The 19640-nt window shown below is 37.1% G+C and overlaps 1 protein-coding gene and 1 pseudogene across 2 annotated transcripts in view; one reads left to right on the forward strand and one right to left on the reverse strand.

Annotated features, from left to right (window-relative positions):
* The window catches only part of Prkn (parkin RBR E3 ubiquitin protein ligase), a 1513344-nt gene that overhangs the window by 530378 nt on the left and 963326 nt on the right, over positions 1 to 19640 (reverse strand). The window lies entirely within an intron of this gene.
* On the forward strand, positions 13372 to 13540 carry LOC147825037 (U4 spliceosomal RNA; annotated as a pseudogene).

Here is a 19640-nt window from a genome sequence, read left to right on the forward strand (position 1 = left end):
ATGTCATTTTGGTATTGGGCAAAACTATTTGGATAGATAGGACATCTAAAGTGATCCGTGTTGAATTCTGTAAAATTTTCATGTTTCTGGAGAAATAGTTAATACAGACCATAATTAGATGTGAATTTTAAGATGCCTACTCCTTAGGTTGCAATAGCATCAACTTTAAGGGAACTGAGGCTGTGGCCCAATTCCTCTTGCAGACTTCTGTGGTGGCTCCTTTGTAATATTCATTGAAGGAGATACAGCAGAGACTGAGAAACTGGCTAAAAGAGCATAAAAGACTACAAACTCGATATAAGTCAGTTCATCTTACATGAATGGCAAATCACAGGTTGAAGTGAAGGGCAAAAATGTAGGGAATTTTAGGGGTGTCCTGCCTGCAGAGTCTCTTACTTGAGATTGGCAGCTGGCCTCACAGCAGTCCTTGCTGCCTACAACACCAGTCCTGCTTAGGTATACTCTATGCACAGCTGTGTCAAGCCGTAATGATGATTTTGGGTGGGTGGGGGGTACCCCAGTAAATCAGCCACAGATTGTACAGATTAGGATGAAAATGAAAATCTTTGGGAAAACACTTGAATAAATGTATTTCTCATTGTCCAAAAAGGAAGGCAGAGAGAAATATCTTTCATGGCATTATGATGAGTATTACAGAATATTTTATAAACCCATTTATGTAAAGATTATTATAAGGTTTATCCCAACAGAGGATAAATATTTCCCCCTAAAACTGTTGCTAAAAGCAAATTGAGGGAAGTTGAGGAAAATAAAGAATAATATGCAGATTTGTGCTTTTATAAAATATTTGCTGAAGAAAATCCAACCAAAGGTGAATAGTGTTTATCACTGGGAATTTGGATTAAGAGTAATATTTGTTTTATATTTTATATTTTCCATTTGCTAAAATAGCATATGCAGAGTCGCACAGAACACGCTGAATCAGCCCGCTGCAGACAGGCAGGTCTGTGCATGCCCTACCGAGGTCCTGAGTCTAGCGGAAGATGCCAAATCACCCGCTGCAGACAGGCAGCCACCTGGTTTCACACTACAAAGACGGAGAGGACACCAGACCACCAGACCAAGGTACTGAGTCTCACTGCTCCCCGCCCAGAGGTAGGGGCTTCTGAGCTGCCGTCCCACTGCTCCTGGTCCAGAGGAAGGGGCTTCCCGCTCAACATCCCTCCCGCTGTTCCCAGCCCACAGGAAAGGGCTTTTGGGTCACCATCCCTACCGCTGCTCCTGGCCCCTGTCCCACCTCTTCCAGCTTAGAGGAGGTAATCTGTACAGGCACTAACAGCACCCCTCCCCAGTTGAAATGTGAAAACACGTAAATAAGCCTCAGAACCAGACTTCCAGATCACCTACAGCAACCCAAAAGGGAAATGAGATGGAAAACTCTGATACTCAACCAACTGGACCCATTGAACTGGCAGCAAAAGGGAATCTGGAAAAAATGAAATCAGAAATAATTTCTCAGATAACAGGAGAAATTGTGCCCCTAGTGCAAGACATGATGAATAAATCTAGAGAGGAGCTCAGGAACATGATGGAATCCCAACATAGGAAACAAATGGAATCCTATATATAGATGCAAATAGATTTCCAGGACATGAAAAACTCCACTGAAAGTCTACACAGCAGAATGAGCCAATGTGAGGACAGAATTTCAGATATAGAAGAGAAGATTGCAGTTAGTGGCCAGGAAAAGAAAAATTGCTTCAAAATTATAAGGGAACATGAGAAATCAATCCAGCAGCTGCTACACGATGCAAAGAAGAATAACATAAGACTGATTGGGCTCAATGAAGAAACAGGAGAGAGTGCAGATGACATAAAAAATCTCTTCACAGAAATAATGGCAGAAAACTTCCCAAGCAGGGGAAAAGAGCTTGACATACAGATAAGTGAGGCATATAGGACTCCAAATAGCCTTGATCAAAAAAAAATCTACACATAGGCATATAATTGTTAAGATTCCAGAAACACAACAGAAGAACAAAGTTCTCCAAGCAGTCAGAGAAAAGAAACAAATCATATACAAAGGAAAGCCCATCAGAACCATAGCACACTTCTCAACACAAAGCATCAAGGCAAGAAGAGCTTGGAGTGACATATTTCAAGCCCTAAAAGAAAACAGCCTCCAACCCAGATTGATGTACCTTGCAAAACTATCTTTCAAAATGGATGGAGAAATAAGATACTTTCAGGACAAAGAGCACCTTAGAAACTTCGTGAATACCAAACCAGCACTCCAAAGGATTTTACACAATATCCTAGGAACAGACACTGAGGATCACAACCCCAGGAAGCAAAATACAATGAACTCAACTGGCATGACAAGAAATTAAATGGAAAGGGGGAGAACCCAACAAAAAGAAAAAGTCATGGCAATGACAAGTCAATATGTTTCAGTTATAACCATCAACATTAATGGTCTCAATTCACAAATCAAAAGAAATAGACTGGCAGAATGGGTCAAGAAGCAAAATCCAACAATATGCTGCATATAAGTAACACACTTAATTCAAAAGGAAACTCATAGACTGAAAGTTAAAGGGTGGAAAACAATAGTCCATGTGACAGCAACCCAAAAAAAAGCAGGAGTAGCTATCTTCTTTGCAGATCAAGTAGATTTCAAACCAACACTGATTAAGAGAGATGAAGAAGGACACTACATCCTTGTAAAGGGAAGAATCCAAGAGCAAGAGATGACAATCATAAATATCTATGCACCAAACACTAGTGCACCCAACTATATAAAACAAATAGTAACAAACATGAAAAGTCATATATGCACTAATACAATTGTACTGGGGGACCTCAACACCCCACTGTCACAAATAGATAGATCAACTAGACAAAAAATAAGTAATGAAATACTAGAACTCAATTGAACTCTTGAACAAATGAACTTAACAAATGTTTACAGAGTCTTCCACCCCACAAAATCAGAATACACATTCTTCTCAGCTGCACATGGGTCATTCTCCAAAATAGACCATATACTCACACATAGAACATGTTTAAGTAAGTGCAAAGGAATTGAAGTTATTCCCTGGATATTATCAGACCATAGGGTGATGAAATTGGAGATCCATAGCAAAAGAAACTCAAAAAATTTCATAAACAAGTGGAAATTGAACAACACACTTCTGAATAACCAATGGGTCACAGAGGAAATTAAAGAAGAAATCAGACAGTTTCTTCAATTAAATGACAATGACAATACAACATATCGGAATCTATGGGACACAATGAAAACAGTCTTACCAGGGAAATTCATAGCAGTGAATATGCATATTAGGAAAACAGAATGACCCCAATTAAACAACCTGATGCTGAATCTCAAGCTTCTAGAAAAAGAAGAGCAGGACAACCCCAAAGCTCATACAAGGGAGGAAATTTTAAAGATCAGAGGAGAAATCAATGCAATGGAGACTAAGAGAATGATACAAAAAATCAATGAAGCCAAGAGTTGGTTCTTCGAAAGAATCAACAAAATTGACAAACCTTTAGCCAACCTTGTCAGAAAAAGGAAAGAAAAGTCCCAAATCCATGCAATTAGGAATGAAAAGGGTGAAATGACAACAGACCCAGCAGAAATCCAGAGGACCATCAATACCTACTTCCAGAACCTATACACCAATAAGATGGACCACACAGAAGAAATGGACAGATTCCTAGATACATATGAATTACTAAAGTTGAACGAAGAAGACCTAAAAACTCTGAATAACCCAACATCAACCAATGAAATTGAAAATGTAATTAAAAACCTATCAACTAAGAAAAGCCTGGGCCCTGATGGCTTCACTACTGAATTCCACAAGACATTTAGAGAGGAACTGCTGTCACTACTGTTTAAACTCTTCAATGAAATTGAAAGGGAAGCAATACTCCCAAATTCATTGCTGGAAGCAAGCATCACCTTGATCCCCAAAGCAGAGAAAGACCCAACTGAAAAAGAGAACTATAGGCCAATCTCACTAATGAACACAGATGCAAAAATCCTTAATAAGATACTGGCAAGCAGAATGCAGAAGATCATCAAGAAGATCATACACCCTGATCAAGCGGGATTCATCCCAGGGATGCAGGGATGGTTCAATATACGCAAAGCAATCAATGTAATACACTATATCAATAGAGCCAAGGACAAAAACCATATGATTATCTCCATAGACGCAGAAAAAGCATATGACAAAATCCAACATGCCTTTATGATAAAAACCCTACAAAAAATTGGAATAGATGGTCTCTACCTCAAACTGATAGAAGTCATCTATGAAAAACCAACAGCCAATATCATACTAAATGGTCAAAAACTGAAATCCCTCACACTAAAATTAGGAACAAGACAAGGATATCCACTATCACCACACTTGTTCAATATAGTTCTGGAAACATTAGCCACGGAATTAGACAAGAGAAAGAAATAAAAGGATTAAGATAGGTAATGAAGAAGTCAAATTGTCATTATTTGCAGATGACATGATACTCTATATAGAAGGCCCCAAGAACTCCACAAAAAGTCTTCTAGACTTAATAACCAAATTCAGTCAAGTAGCTGGTTACAAGGTTAACACACAAAAGTCAATAGCTTTGCTCTACACCAATGACAGACTCACTGAGAGAGAAATAGGGCAAATAATTCCTTTCACAATAGCATCCAAAAAACTGAAATACCTAGGAATCATCCTAATGAAAGAAATCAAAGACCTCTTCTCTGAAAACTATGGCACTCTGAAAGGAGAGATTGAAGATGATATCAGAAAATGGACAGACATCCCCTGCTCCTGGGTAGGAAGGATTAATATAGTGAAAATGGCCATACTTCCAAAACTGCTATGTAGATTTAATGCAATTCCAATTGAGATCCCAGCAGCATACTTCATGGACCTCGAGAAATCAATCCAAAAATTCATTTGGATCAAGAAGAGACCCAGAAGAGCAAAAGCAATTCTAGGTAACAGAGACATGGCAGGGGGTATCACAATCCCCAACCTGCAACTATACTACAAAGATACTGTGATTAAAACAGCATGCTACTGGCAAAGAAACAGACTGGAGGACCAGTGGAACAGATTAGAAGATGCAGAAACAATGCCAGACACACTTAGCCATCTTATCTTCAATAAAAGAGCCAAACACCCTCACTGGAGGAAAGATAGCCTCTTTAATAAATGGTGCTGGAAAAATTGGGCTTCAACTGGCCAAAGATTAAAACTAGACCTGTATCTCTCACCATGCACTAAACTAAAATCAAAATGGATTAAAGACCTAAATATTAAAATAGAAACTCTGAACCAGTTGGAACAGAGGTTAGGTAGAACCCTTGAAGACATCGGTGTAGGAAAAGATTTTATGAACAAAACCTCAGTTGCCCATGAACTAGCACAAACAATCAACAAGTGGGATCTCTTCTTATTAAAAGGCTTCTGCACAGCAAGAGAAACCACCAGCAGTGTGAAGAGACAACCCACAATGTGGGAAAAAATCTTCACCTGCTCTTCCTCAGACAAAGGTCTACTATCTCGAATCTATAAAGACCTTGAAAAGATCAGACCTCCCAAATTGAAAGACCCAATCCAAAAATGGGCATCTGAAATGAACAGACATTTCTCAGACAAAGAAGTAGAAATAGCCAATAAATACATGAAAAAATGTTCAACATCACTGGTCATTCGAGAGATGCAAATGAAAACAACGCTGAGATTCCTCTTCATTCCAGAAAGAATGGCTGCTATCATGAAATCAACCAATAACAAAGGCTGGCGGGGGTGTGGGGAAAGAGGAACCCTGCTCCATTGGTGGTGGGAGTGTAGACTGATGCAACCACTCTGGAAATCAGTTTGGAGATACCTCAGAGAACTAGGACTGGAAGTCCCATTTGACCCTGTTATTCCACTGCTGGGGATCTTCCTCAAAGAATTAAAAGAATCATACCACAGTGATATATGTGCACCCATGTTCATAGCAGCACAGTTTGTAATAGCTAAAACTTGGAAACAGCCCAAATGCCCATTAACTGGAAACTGGATAAAGAAAATGTGGGGTTTTTTTAATAAAATGGAGTACTACTCAGCCATAAAAAATGAGAAATTAGAGACATTTATAGCTAAGTGGATGCACATTGAGGCGATACTCTTAAGTGAAATAAATAGGACACACATGAATAAATACCGAATAGTTTCTCTGGTGTGAGAAACTGAAAGTGTAAATAAGGACTAAATGTATAATAGGTAATGTGAAATAGGAAGAAAAGGGGCAAAGGGGAAGGAAGTGGGAGGGCTAGGGGAAAGGATAGAAGGGAATGGGATTAATATGAGAAAATGGAAAAATAGGAACAAAATCTTTGGAAATAGGGAGGACTGGAGGGGTGGAAGGGAGGACTGGGCAAGGGTGAAAAATAAGAACAAAGAGAGACTATGTAAAGGTGCAAATTTCCAATGATGAATGTCATTATATTGTATACCTAAAATGTACCAATGATTAGAATGATTAATCAAAAATGTAAAATAGGAAGAAAAGGTCCAAAGGGGTAGAGGTAGTGGGAGGGGCAGGGGAAAGGAAAGAAGGGAAAGGAAACATGCTGAGAAATGGAAAAAATGGAAATAAAGTCTTTGTAAATAGGGAAGGGTGGAGGTGGTGAAGGGAGGGCTAGGAATCGGGAAAAAATAAGAACGAAGATGCATTATGTAAAGGTATAATTCCCAATGAGAAATGCAACTGTGTTGTATACCTACAGTGTACCAATAAAAGAATTTAATAAAAAAAATAGCATATACACCTTTATAAACAAAGAATCATTTCTTAATACCTATTTGTAATATTAACTGGTTATTTTCAATAAGGTCAGAATCATAAACTACTTATTGAATACACACCATACCTTTTTTTTCTAAGTAGTTATTATGGTTTTTTCCCCACTTATCTACAAGTTTGTAGATTTACTGTTTTCCAGACATTATACTATGTGAGTATTTTGGAACTTAGTACCACAGGGAAATAATACATATTAGACAAACATGTACAAATGGGATATTTTAGATGAAGTCAGAAGAGATAGAACAATTTGATAGCTAAAATTATCAAGAATGTCTTTCTGGAAATGTTAACATGTACACTTGACTCTTGGAAGTATAGCTAGCATTTTAACTGTTGAAACAGAAGCAAAAGGAGCCCATAGAAAAGGAGCAGAACCAGGAGGCTAATCATGGGATTACCGGTGACAGCACCAAAACATTAGCCCAGAAACTGCTGGCTATGGGTGTGCCTAAAATTAGAGAAAAATAATATTCAATAAACTAATAAAAAGTCAAAAAGCACTTCAGGTCTGGGGATATAACTTCATGGTAGAGTTGCTCAGCATGCACAATGCCCTGGACGTTAGCCCCAGCACCAGACACACACACACACACAAAGCAGTTCATATCTATGGTCCAAAGAAGAGCCATTATAAATGCAATGGGTCTAGAGGGAACCCATTGTCTTCAATTAGTAAATGGAAGGTTAAATAAATGATGCCTGAGAGAATACATGAAGGTAAGACCCAACACTGATGCAAGTCATCTGCTCTGCCCAGGGCCTTGATTTCCTCCTGTCCAGAACTCACACTATGGGATATCACAAAACACCTCAGGTTCTTGGAGATGGTCCAACTGCCAGATACTCTACTCCCCTAAATATTCTACTGTTGAATTTTGAGTATACAAAAACATTACCATTAAGATAAATGATTACAATAGATAATGTGAAATAGGAAGAAAAGGAGCAAAGGGAAAGGGGAAGTGGGAGAGGTAGCAGAAAGGAAAGAAGGGAATGGAATCAATGTCAGAAAATGAAAAAATGGAAACAAAGTCTTTGTAGATAGGAAGGGATGGAGGGGATGAAGACAGGGCAGGGGAATGGGAAAAAATAAGAACCAAGAGAGATTATGTAAAGATGCAAATTTCCAATGATGAATATCATTATATTGTATACCTAAAATGTACCAATAAAAGTAATTTTTAAAAAGTACCTAAAAAAAAAGATAAATGATTACAAACAATGGTAAGAATCTGACTCAAATAGAGGATATAAAAGGTAAGATGTTTATTTTAAAGCAAATACATTTTGTAAGTTCATATTTGCCAGGAAAGATGTAATACTTCATGTTACTGATTGACTGATTAATTGACTGCATTGCTGGTGATCATTCTATGTAGAGCTACACCCCCAGCCGTATCATGCCTTTTAACTTTCAGAGGTATAGTGGGGAAAAGACGAAGACATTTTCCAGGAAGAAGTTAAACAGTTTTTTAGAAAGGGCCTTGCTGCAATCAAGGCTTCAGTGAGGGGCTATGGGAGCAGGCTTGCAGAAAAGAGCGGGGTCAGCTGAGGACCAGCAGCAAAGCCCTTGCAGCCCATTAAGTGATGAATCAGAGCATGAGGTTTCTCTCCTGAATGCTGCTTTTTTCCCATTACAGAAAATTCCTCTATCTTCATGTCAATGCAGGATATCAATACTTGACTTTGCTTTTGACTTGGGGAAAAATAGAATTAAAGGAGTTTACAAGCAAACATTTCCCTGAGTGCTGGTGACATTGGGGGTGCGTAGCCCCTCTCTAGTAATGCTGTGAAGTGCTCCCCTGGCCAGCCACCCTCTATAATCACAGTCTGGCTACTTCCACTCTCCAGCTACCAAAAGGTCAGAATTGTGTTCATGATTAAGATAGAATTTCTAGCCTAAATGGGTCAAAATGGCTTATATATTTCATATGACTCACTTATTCATCAACAATGATTCTATTTTTAGTCTGAGAGTGGTACAGAGTTGTGGGCATGCATGCACATGTGAGTGTGTGTGTATTTCTGATGCAGGAAACAAAGGCACCAAGGCACAATGCTGAGACACTCCCTCATGCTGCTTATATAAACACCTACTCTCAGAAAGCTGTGTATAGGCAGCCAGACAATGTCTTAAGATTCTGGCTCTTGACTGGTTCTCCTACTTCACATGTAGGGTATAAGTCCTTTTGTCCTCAGCTCTGACTTACAACTTTCAGGGACCTTCCAATGGCTAAATCATCACACAAATTTAAAGGCAGATTTCAGTAGGTGCCCAGGACCCAGGGGCTGGCTCCAGTGAGAGGCAGTGAGAGGAATCTTTCCAAAGATGATGCGGATGAGCACTGCGCTGTACCAGAGCCCACTCACCCTGGTGCAAGAGCGAAGTCTTCCTCATCTGCATTTAGTGAGGACACACTAGGAAACTAAGTTGATGAAGATATGTGTATTTATACCTGGGAGCAACTGCAAGGCAGGGATTTGTTACTTTCCTTTCAGAACCGGTTGTTAAACTTACAACAGCCATTGGATGAAAGGTACTTCTGAGTCAAGAAGATAAAAATGTCCTGGCCCAGGAAAGCTAAGTCAAACAACTAAGCCAAAGGAAGGAAGGCTGGCAGCTGGTGTCTGACTTGATAGGGCATTGCTTCCTGCCTCCTTGCAGCCTCTCATGGGAGGAAAGTCGTGATTTTGAAAGTGAATGAACATTAACTATTATTTGTTGAGTTGCCAACCAATTTAGAGACAGAAATAGATGGTTAGACCCGAGACATCAACTTATACATTGTTTCTAGCATAACTTGTTGCAAACTGTAGCTTTGGATTTCTGGTCAATAAGGCTCAGCAATAATTTGTCCCAGATTTAATAGACATAACCACTTCAGCAGAAGCCAGGAAGTGAAAGGCTTGTGCAGAGAGGAGACGGAGGCACAGAGACAGACTCTGAAAACTGCAGAAGACAGATGCAAAGGGAAAGGAAGTCTGATAAAGAGAGACTATGACACAAATTACAGAGATGGAGGCCCAAAGTCACTGTGTTGATGCTCTGCTACTGCATTCTTCCTCTCCCAATTTTTTGCTGTCATTTTAAAAATAAATCTTACATTAACCTATGTTTTATCTTAAAGTTATCTTTTAGTTCCTTGAAGACTTATCTACATCTCCATCCATGAAATTGAGGTTCTATCCTGAATATTCATTTTTTGAAATGAGGAATTAAGAGCCTGTGTAGTATTTTCACCTTTCTGCTTCCACTTCTGAGTTTGTTTCAGCTCTTATATTATTTTTTATTTTCAAAGTTGTAACATTAACCTTTTGTTCTGTAACAACTGAAACTACATACTTTGCCTATGGTGTTGTCGAACCTATAGCACACATGCTGCAGTGGGCACGCAGAGCCCTCTCTGTTAGCAAGTGAGCTCAGACAGCCCAGGGGATGCACACAGGGCCATGCACATGCTGGGAAAGGAGTAGGGGTACCAGGTGATGATGTCATGAGCCCTGACTTATTAGCCATGACTGCTCTGAGCTTTTGCATGACTGGTCAGTGCACTGCTAAGATTATATTTGTTTGGAGTGGCTGTGAGTTTTAATATATTCACTTTTATTAACACAGGATTTTTGCTTTGAGTTTTCTTAAGAAAAATTTGAAATTTGATGTCTAAGATTCACCAAAGAGATGTTCTAATTTAGAGACTGAGATTCTTTTAATGTTGTGCTGTACTCCTAGCATATTTGAATCTGCAGCATCATATTCAGTTGTTTGTGAAGAATTCATGAAAACTAGAACAAGGATATATATACAGTAATACCTCAGTTCACAAACACTTCTTTTTGGAATAATTTGGTTCACAAAAGAAACATTTGGCAAAATTTTAATTTGGTTCCCAAACGGCATTGGGTGACAAGCACAACCATGGCCATCTTCCCTGCACAAATACAAACACTGCCATCTTTCCCACAATCACGGAACAAATTAAATTTGTGAACCTAGATACCACTGTATTTGCTTGGGCTTCTGCTAAAATCAGAGCCCTCCAAAGACAGAAAAGGCAGTCTAATACCTTCTTGGGCAGGCCAAAAGCTCGTGGTCAGTGGAACATTGTCCTCTTGCGCTGGTAACCAGCAAATCCAAGAGGAATTCCAGCTGAGAATCACTGCCATAGATTATTGATTCAGAAAACATCCAATGCTTTAGTGTTTACCAATAGTGTTAGCTATTTTTGGTATAGGGATAGATTTGTATTGGGTATTTCTTTTTTCCATTTGTTGTGTGTGTTTTTGTAGATGTCAAGTTTTGAATGCCAAAAATCAACTGTAGCAAAAAATGCAAAACTGAAAAGAGATAGTGGAAGATCATTCCAAAAAGTCTGGATGGTCGTTTGGAGGGATTGAATGCAATGTGAAAATGTTATGTATTCTGTGTAGTGAAAGTGTTGTGTGTTGGACATCAAATGTCAAAAAACACTTTGATACCAACCCAAAAAGTGTTGCTGAACTTACTGAAACTGAAAGGAGAGAGTTTCTTGAAGGGAAATTGAAAAAAATACCATTGTTTTAGTTTTTGCAACTATCTTTCTAAAATAAATCATCTGATAATTGTCAGCTTTCAAAGTTCATAACAAAACATGGTAAGCCCCTCTCTGATTGGGACTTTATCAAAATGGCCATGTTGTCTGGGAGTAATTCACTTTTTCATGATTTCTCAAACAAGGATAAAATTATGCAACACATCTCTGAGATGCCACTTAGCAAAGATACTGTTAAAGATCGAGTTGTGCGCATGGTGAGTGATGTTAGTCAGCAGCTCATGACTGACTTACAAAAAGCAGCCTGTTACCTAGTTTGGTTGAAAGCACAGATAGAAATAATCATGGAAGGTTAACTAATTTTGCGTTATGTTGTTGATGACATCATAAAAGAAGACCTGATGAAATTGGTGTCTTTGCCTGGAAGAACACAAGCGATGGATATCTACAATGCTGTGATGGAGGCTTTTTTTATCACAAGACTTAAGACCAGAAAAGATGGTTTCAATTACTACAACATCTGGTTTCATACAGTTCTTTGTTAAAGAAGCAAAATATCCAGTCATTCAGTTTCGTTGTATTATACATCATGAAACTCTTTGTGCCAGGGAAAATAGTAAAAAACTAGATGTCACAAAAATGGTGAATTGAATCATGGCTCATGCTCTTAATTTTACAGTTTCAAGCATTTCTTATGAGGTTCAAGCACAGTAAGATACTTTACTTGGGTACAATAATATTTGGTGAAAGAATTAAAAGAATAATACCACACCGATATATGCGCACCCGTGTTTATAGTAGCACAGTTTGTAATAGCGAAAACTTGGAAACAGCTCAGTTTCCCATCACCTGGAGACTGGATAAAGAAGATGTGGTTTTTCTATAAAATGGAGTACTATTCAGCCATAAAGAATGAGAAACTAGAGGCATTTATAGCTAAATGGATGCACATTGAGGCCATACTCTTAAGTGATATAAATAGGACACTCATGTGTAGATACTGAATAGTTTCTCTGGTGTGAAAAACTAAAGTTTTAAAATGGTATAATTGATAATGTGAAATAAGAAGAAAAGGTCTAAAGGAGTAGGGGAAGTGAGATGGGCAGGGGAAAGGAAAGAAGGGAAGAGAAAAAAATACGAGAAAAGGAAAAAATGGAAACAAGTCTCTGTAAATAAGGAAGGGTGGAGGGGTTGAAGGGAGGGCCGGGAAATGGGGAAAAAATAAGAACCAAGATACATCATGTAAAGAAAGGTACAAGATCCCAACGATGCATGTAACTGTATTGTACCAATAAACTTAATAAAAAAAAAATATTTGGTGACTGAGCAGAGGATGAGTCCTTGAGACATCTGTAGTCTGTTTGGATGAAATTAGGCTGCTTATGAAAGGGGGCAGGAATATCCACAGTTCACTGATATGACCTGGTCTAACAACCTCATGATTTTTACAGATTTTGTACTACACTTCAATATACTGGACAAGAAACAATAAGGTTTAGAGAAAACAGCAGAAAGGATATCTTGTGGTATCAAAACACTTGACAGAAAACTGGAGGTTTTTCAGAGCCCATAAAAGTGGGCAAATGAAATGTTTTCCAAATCTAAAAATGCATGTAGAAAATTCTACATTTGCAGATAATTCTACAAACAATCAGGAAATCTACAAGGAAATTTCTAGCATTGTAGCAACTGCAAAGGAGAATTTTAGTAACAGATTTTTATAGTTCCATAAGATGGAGACAACCCTGTGTTTTCTTACATCTCCAGATAAAGCTAAACTTGAAGAACTTGATTTTTCCTGCTTACATTGGTTTGATTTTGGAAATTTGGAAATGGAGCTATTGGAATTTCAGGAAACTTCTATCTGGAAAGTAAATTCTGTGACCTGCGTGCAACATTTGAGAAGATAGAGAAGATAGAGTGTGAAGGGATGACAAAGGACAGCACAGTTGGTAGATCTGAAAATGAAATCCTCAACGTTTGGAATTCTCTTCCAAATAGTTTTAAGTCAAGTTTTGCGCAGTGGCAGTACTGTAGCCAATGAGGGTTATATGAGGTGCGATTATTGCTAATTGAAAACTTTTCCCAAATAATTTTAAGTCAATGAAAGCACTTGAGATTGCTTTTCTTGCTTTGTTTGGATCATCATATGCTTTTGAACATTTGTTTTCATCTTTGAGTTATATCAAATCTGATATAAGAAATGAATATTGCATGCATTGTTCTCAAACAAACAAAATATGAGCCAAGGTTTGACAAATTATCAGCGTGCATACAAGAGCAAAAATCACATTAATTGTGCAAAAATATACAAAATGCAAACTTTACTTTTCAATAAAAAGCTGTTTGTATCACTGAAAGCTCTGTTATTATGTTTTACTTTTAAGACAAAAGATGTTAATGCATACATTGTTTTTTCTAAACTTAAATCTCAGTATTCAGGTTTAATTGTTAGCACTTTGCAATACATAAGTGTGTTTTGGGTTGCAGTTTGGGCATTAGGGCTCTAAAAGGTTTGCTATCACTGCTATAGGTGGATTCTGAAAATTACATCAGATACATTCATAATACAATATTCATTGGCATATGATACGAGTGAGTTGTTATTCAGTGATTAGGGTCTTAAGACAGGTCCCACTACTGTGTGACTAAATCTCAGTCACTCAAAGGGAAAGTTTCCAAAATTCAAATCAAATGATTATTATTCCCTAGACTTATTTCTTTGGTCCTTTTGCTTTATACATAGACCAGCTTCTAGCATTGATTTTTGCTTCTCTTGAGTATCACACTACCTTTCTTTCTTCTTATCGACAGAGAGAACACATGCCTTCTCCCCTTGAACACTCAAGGTTTTCCACTAGTTACAGCATCTCATTAATTGATTGTTCTAAGATAACTTCTTTCTTTTAAGGTCCGCTCTTGAGGAATTTTCTAAGTGATTCTTCTCATTTCCTTTATCTTGAGTTTCAATCTTATTCTTTAAGGAGTATAAATTTAGGTCTTTTTTTCCCTCTCTGGGAATTCTTTTTATTTACTCTGAACTGCCTGTCTCTTCCACCTTGTTGATTTCTCTTGTCTTTTGCTGGATTCCATATCACACAATAAATGTTTTCAGGATAGGACCATGAGAGGTAAAAATTTCTGGATCCTTCATGAATGGATGTGCTCTTACCTGCTCACACAATTATTTAAAAACTGGAATAAGTACAGAATACTGTATTGAAAACAACTTCTCATTGACTGCTGGCATTTGCCTGGCCACTGTCATGTCAGAGGATCAACAGCATGTTCTGTGTGTGGGATGGGACAGGATGGAATGTGGCTTTGTTCTTGTGTAGCCTAGAAGGCCTCCCCAGGAGATAGGCTGGGTCTGTCTCCAGAGGCAAGTGGAAGAGATTACTCTCTGAGACCGTCTTAATTTCTCTTGGTTCGATAAAAAAGAACATTTCTAGTAACTTTGCTTGCAATTAATTTTGTGATTGATTCTTATAACTTTCTAGTGAATGGCATGCATTGTACTGTACGTAGGTTCCATCTAATGTGCATAATTTTGAGAACTATTGCTGTATTTTTGTTCTTTTCTTTGCCTTTATACACTAACTGTCTCTTTCATTTTGTTTTCTATTTCATTTTTTAGAGGATTATTTTGAGCTGTTTCTGGAAGAATTCCACTGGCTTAACAAAAACTTCACTGTGCTTTCACTAAAAATGAGGCACAAACATTAACGATTCAGGCACTATTAAAAATAGTAGTATCAGAGGACTAGATGCATTAATTATTCATTATTGAGATAATCAGCATCTTTACTATGTACACTGTTAAACATATTTCTGAAAAATAACTACACTTTCAAAACTCTAATATTTATATAGAGACACATATTCTATATATTTATGGAATTTAGCTTATATTTATTTGCCATGTTATTCTAAATTGCAGTATTTATTTTTATATTTTCATGTTGACTTTGCTACTTTAAAAAAACTTTACACCATTATTTTTATGAATGCATTAGAGAAATAAGACAGGAAAATAGCAGGATAGATGTAAACAATGACATGTGAGTGACAGAAAGGGAGCTTGTTTAGCTATATAGTTCTGCCCGTGTATCGGCTGAGACTGAAAGAACCGCAAGGGTACTTTCAGCAGGTACAACTTGAAGAACACTGCAATTACTAGAACATCAAGGAGTTCTAGGAAAGCACAGCTTGAAACTTGTAATCTATGAAATGTGTGCGAATAATGGTATTTAAGCAATTTAGCTGTGAACCATCAAGTATCTGTGAAGCACATGAACATCACTGGGGCCAGTTAATGGCACACAGAACACAGAGAAGACTCAGTCTCAGAAAAACTTTCAGATAAACAACTGACATCTTAGCCTTACACAGCAAATTCTTTTCTATTCTTTCTCCTGCTCATCTGAAGTAGTCAGTTACTTTGAGGGGAGGAACATCTCTTACATCTTCTAAAGCTATTTCTTATATTTAACAAATCAACTGTATTCTGGAGATTTAATGAATTCTATTTGATAACAAGTGTGTGCAGATGGTCTTAAAATGGTCTTAAATCATTTTGATAGAGATTTTAAAAAATTTTAGTCCACATTTTATTTCGCTATTCTTTTGTCTGGAGTGACAAAAAAAAAAAGAAAACTAAGAGTTTAATTTAAATTCCAGATTTTCATGTAATCACTGTAAAAAAAATCAGTGAAATTCTTGTCAAAGAAAAAAATTAGTTCTGTAACTTGGACATACAAATATTTATCAGTTATAAAGTACACTCCTTAAAGACAAAATCCTTAATTTATTAGTTAGCAAAAATAAATCTCAAAGTATCATTTTTCATATGGCAAACAAAAAGTATGGAAAGAGAAAAATGTAAATAGAAATTCATTGTAATAAACTCTCTCGAGTAATACAAGAAGAACACAAAAAATATTTTTGGTGTTTAACCTTAGTTCTAGACACTGCATGTTATTATGTTCCATCATGTAGAGAAACAATACAAAATGGCAGAAAATAAGAGGCAGGAGCCCCATGGCAGAGGAGCTCTGTCACCCTCAGATAGTCCCTGGGCCCACTGAGTAGGCTGAAAAGGCTCTTCTGCCTTTCAGTACTTCCTGCTGTTAATAAAGCACTTGGAGCATTACATCTCTAAGAGACTCACACAAAGGATGTAGTTGAGCTCACCAAATAGATCCTTTTACTATTTCCAAGGCTTAACCCCTTTGCCCACATCCTGTTAGGAAAAAAGCAGCAATCCCTGGGCTTGCACTGTCTTGCTCATTTCTCTTTCTGAATTCCTGTGCCCATCTAGATCTCTCACCTCTTTCCAGAGAAACTTCTGTCCACCTCATGTCACATAAGCCTGGATAATGACCCTCTGTTTTCCATGTACCTCAAAATATTGAAAAAAGCTTTGCTATACACAAGAGCTGGATGTTGTTTTTGCTGCAGGAAAACTGAATAAGAATAGAAAATAAAGAGTATAGAAAAAAAATGTACACCAATATGGGAATTAAGTAAATAATAATGAGGAGGAATGATAGATGCTGGAACAAATTTTAAAAATTAAAATTTAATTTAGATTCCTATTGGATTCTCTTAAAAAGTAAATCTAGATATAACAAAAACTTAAATTCAAAAGAATCAAAGCACTATATAAGTATTATAAAAATGACAGATCAGGGCCAGGAATTTAGCTCAGTGGCACCGTGGCTGCTTTCAAGCGCAATGTCCTGAGTTCGATCCCCAGTACCAGGGAAAAAAAAAAAAGACAGATCAAAATTTTGTGATTTGGGAGTATTACAGTCCACAAAAAGCCATGAAAAAAGTAGACTGAAAACATTTGACTAAGGCAACAAAACATAAACAGACATAGCTTTCTTGTAGTCTGCTATGGTAGTATCTGGCAATATCCAAGGCTTGGCAAGATGCATGATTTGGGGTACCCCTTCCTCTTGCATCTGAGCTGGGGCTGTGACTTGCTCAAAAATCAACAAGAAAAAAGATATGACAGTATAAAAATAAATGAAAGGATTTTAAAAGTAATTCAAAGGATGAACATACAAGTGGTTGATAATCATTTAAAATATGCTCAATGGGATAATTTCATTACTTCCCTACTAGATTACAAAATATTTTAAACTTTAGCAATAAATAAAATAAAATTTAGCAATAACAAAATGGGGATGGTATAAGGGCATTGTGTTCTCCTGAGCTAGTCCTTGAGAATATTTTATCAGTGTTTATTTTAAAAATCTGTATTATTCAATCTCTATTATTTTGTTATGGCTACCTAAGCAAAGACTTGAAAAAGCATGTTCATTGTGCATTACTTATGGATATCTTATATACTGAAAAGTTCCACATGTATATCCATAAGAATCTGATTACATAAATTGCAACACATATATACACAGGAATATGGCGCTGCTATTTACAAGATTAAGGCAGAGTTGTATGTACATATTAAGCAAGATGATATCTAGAGTTTGCAAAGTGAAAAAAATTAAGTAGCAGAATAGTATGTACTCTAGGATTCTATATGTGACTTTTTCTAAAAAAAAAGCATACATACACGTTTGTAAGATGTATATTTCTATATCATATTTCTACTTACACACAGAAGCTGTCAATGGTGAGAGCTCTGAGGATTGGGAGTACTGGGGTTTGCTAATACAATGTGGAGAGGGAATGAAGGAGACTTAGTTTTCCCTTGACACTCATCTGTATTTTTTTTTTCCTTAAAAAGAAATCTGTAACTTTTATTAAGAAAAGAAAGAACACAGTGAAATGTTTCAGAATCATTTTTGTCACAAGCATTGTGGTTCCCTGAGGTATAGATCTTAGGAGCACTTTTGACCCTAGTCGATACAGTGGCCTCATGGGTATATATGCTGTTATGTCAAATGACATTATGGAAACCCCATCCCTCCTTTCTAGGTTGGACAGCCAGCAAGAGGACTTGAGAGAAGTCTGGGGTTTTCTTTGAGAAAAGAGAAAAGCACACTCCTTGAGCTGGCCAGTGAAGCTATTACATGACCATACACAGCTCAAGCTCCATTAAGAACCAGAAAGGATATGCTGCCCTTTTCCCACCCTGGGCTGAAATTATCTACAGAACAGTGTGTTTCTTAAGAGTGCCAAGGAACCCTTAGCATTTGTAGACAGCTGGCTCTGAAATCACATGGGAGAAAACATATAGAGATCACTGACAATCTTGTTGTTTTAAATTTTTCTTTTGACCTTTATAGATTAATTTTCCTGAACTCAAAAGATGTTTTGTGAGAGAACACCTTATTCTTATTATTTGATGTTCAAACAGAATCACTCTTAAGTTTCAATTTGATACACTTACTCTGTTATATTTTTAAGGGCTTGAAATCAAAATAGATTTTTTAATTTTCTTATCAAAAAATTGCAACACTTTATAACAAAGTGTTAGGTTTCTTAATATCTTTTGTGTCATCCCTTGTAAATGTGAGAACTGTGATTGATCTCGGTTGCATCTATGTGACAGACCAACTCCAAAACATAGTCTAAGGCAAGCAGACCTTGAAAATCTCAGGGAACTGGAAAATTTTCATTAACCATGCCATGCTGTGTGTCAAACAGGCATGCCAGTCAGTGTGTGGATTTGAGCAGACTTTTGCACATACAAACTTGTATGACTGGTATGATAATCTCATTTGCAGCTGGAAAGCATTCTGAAATATGTGAATAAATAACTGGACAACATCCAAATAAACACGATCTCAATGTTCAAAAAAAATGCTACTTAACATTGAGAAAATGAAAGAGGAAAAGAGCATGCAGGCAAAAGGACCCCATCAAGTTGGAAAATGAGTGTGAATCCTCAGTGTGAATTAGAAGAATAACCAAACCTCTGTCATAACAAAAGTGATCACTGAGCAAATGGAGATAAAATTTACTTCCAACTGCATCAACTAGCAAAGAAAATAGTCACGTATTTACTAATAATAAAAATAAAATTATCCCTAATCGGGCGAAAAGACAAAAGAAAAGAAAACTGAAAAGAAAAGGTACACCTAGTTAGAAACCTGGACAACCAAATGGTACAGTAGCTATTAAGAACACTGAATTTGGATATAAATGTTGCCACCTTTGTTTTAAGGAAATTAAAGTCTATTTTGGTGTTTCAGTTTTAAGGAGCTCAAGGGTATCCTGGAAAGATTATATGGGAAAAAAATGATTGAGAAAAATCTCATAAAAAGATGATGTTCCTTTACAAAAAAGAAAATTCCATGAATACTT

The sequence above is a fragment of the Heterocephalus glaber genome, unplaced genomic scaffold (assembly GCF_053883595.1).
Source record: "Heterocephalus glaber isolate CG9 unplaced genomic scaffold, H.glaber_assembly_v1.0 deba00001523, whole genome shotgun sequence".
Taxonomy (NCBI): Eukaryota; Metazoa; Chordata; class Mammalia; order Rodentia; family Bathyergidae; genus Heterocephalus; species Heterocephalus glaber.